General features: G+C 42.7%; 1 protein-coding gene across 1 annotated transcript in view; it reads left to right on the top strand.

The window, feature by feature from the left end:
- Nucleotides 1–1887, top strand: part of FAT4 (FAT atypical cadherin 4) — a gene marked incomplete at its 3' end in the record, with an annotated part of 162370 nt that overhangs the window by 130789 nt on the left and 29694 nt on the right. The window lies entirely within an intron of this gene.

The following is a 1887-nucleotide window of genomic DNA, read 5'->3' as shown; positions in this document are numbered from 1 at the left end:
GAGTGTTTTATCTGCATTTATTTTATTTCTCACAAGAAACCTATGAGGTAGGGGTAATTCTTTTCCAGTTTTTGCAGATAAGGAAGCTAAAGTAGAGAGAGGTTAAGTCAGTTTTCTAAGGCGGCCCAGGTAATTTGCTGCAGAGTCAGGATATAAGCCCGTGTGCTGAATCCGAGAGTTTAAGCTTTGGGGACGTCACCTAACCTCGCCGACCTTGCATTTCTCCACCCGCGAAATGGGAATAATCATACTTATCTCTCGGGACCGTTGTAATGAGTAAAAATAATGTTTGTAAAACGCCGAGGGCAGATTGTAGCACCCCTGCGGAGCAGTGATGATGAGTACTGTCATTGACAGTGGTGGTCATAGGGATGTGCCACGGCGTCACTAAGAAGACAGGGAGGCTCGATGGCACGAGCAAGGGTGACTCTCACTGGAGTTCTCGTCTTAGGGTCATGAGTAATAGGGCTATATACGTGCTGTGCTGTGAGTTCAGGATTTCTAAAAATAATCATCCTTATCACCTTCCCCGCCCACCAAAAAAAAAGTTGCTTCTTCTGCTGGGAAATCAACAATGAAGATTGTTTCTTTGTCCCGTTCAAGTATAATAGAGCCATTCAATCTTAGATTTAGAGTGAGTTTATGCTGAATCCTGGAATGAAAAAAGTATGAATGCGTTTAGTGGTAGATGGTGGCAGGGAAGTCCCAGGGGTGTGAGCCAAGGCCCCCTATGCAGACTCCAGCATGACAGGGCTCTCTTCAGGCATAGAACTAGCCCGTTCACGCTGCTTCTCTCCAGTTTATTTAAATGTACATTGCACGATCTTCTAAATGCAGTGGTTGAAATTTTAGGAATGCCTTTCTTTGCATTATGAAATACGAATACCATTTGTCAGCTGGCTATTTAAGCACTGCTTAAAGCAGGCATTATTATTCGTTTATTCATTTAGTTCTCACAACGCTGTGAAATGTAACAACATTTCACATTCCCATTTTAAAGGCAAACAAGTGGGTCTTAGAGGGATGAAGAGACCGTTAAATAACTTGTCTCCGGCATGGCAGAGAAAAGGTCTAACTGGGTTTTGGCTATGAGCTTGACCCCAGAGCCTCTGCTTTATATGCCTGCCACACTTCCTCACACTGTGACTTCTACCTGCCATAGGGCGTGATGGTCAGTCCTTGATATCTTCAAGAAATCGTTGTCCATTATGCCACTTGATCCTCACGAAAAGCCGGTGAGATAGCGTATTGGTCTGAGACTGGTCAGGAACTGAAATTACTTTAGGACTTTTAGGTAGGAAGGCATGTAATACAAGGAAATAGCTTACAAAATCTTCAGACTGCCTAAGAGCGAAGGTCAGGAACATTTGCCTCTCGCTCGCTGGCGGAATCTAAACCCGAGTCCTGCTGCAAGGGAGTCTGGGAAAGGTCGTTTTCCGACCTCCAGGGCCAGCAATTCACAAAGACAGAAAGAGTACTGAGCGTCAACGGATAACGTCTTGCTTAGAAAGATGCGATTGGTACTCCTATTTTACGTTGTAGAAAACTGAGCCTCCACTGGCGACTCTAGGGACAAGCTGCCAAAGGCTGGATCATAAACTCTTTCTGTCTGGAAAGTTAGTTGAAATTACATATTAATTTTACATACTGCTCCTCCTCAGAGCTCACTTTAGTCTCCATCTGCATAGTTGGAGATAATCCAAACGATCAGGAAGGATGTAAATAAACATGAAATTGATTAACACGAATCTTAACGTTTTTTGAATTCATACAATTCGTTGTTTCAAACTTGTGCATTGTTCATGCAGTAAAACTAGCAGATAATTAAAGTCTGACAGTTTTATTTCTTTGTCTTGCAGGAAACAGTATAACAAATAAACAAATAAA

Source organism: Pteropus vampyrus, unplaced genomic scaffold (assembly GCF_000151845.1).
Source record: "Pteropus vampyrus isolate Shadow unplaced genomic scaffold, Pvam_2.0 Scaffold278, whole genome shotgun sequence".
In the NCBI taxonomy this organism is placed as follows: Eukaryota; Metazoa; Chordata; class Mammalia; order Chiroptera; family Pteropodidae; genus Pteropus; species Pteropus vampyrus.
Note: the sequence above shows the minus strand (reverse complement) of the source record. Positions and strands in the feature narration are given on the sequence as shown.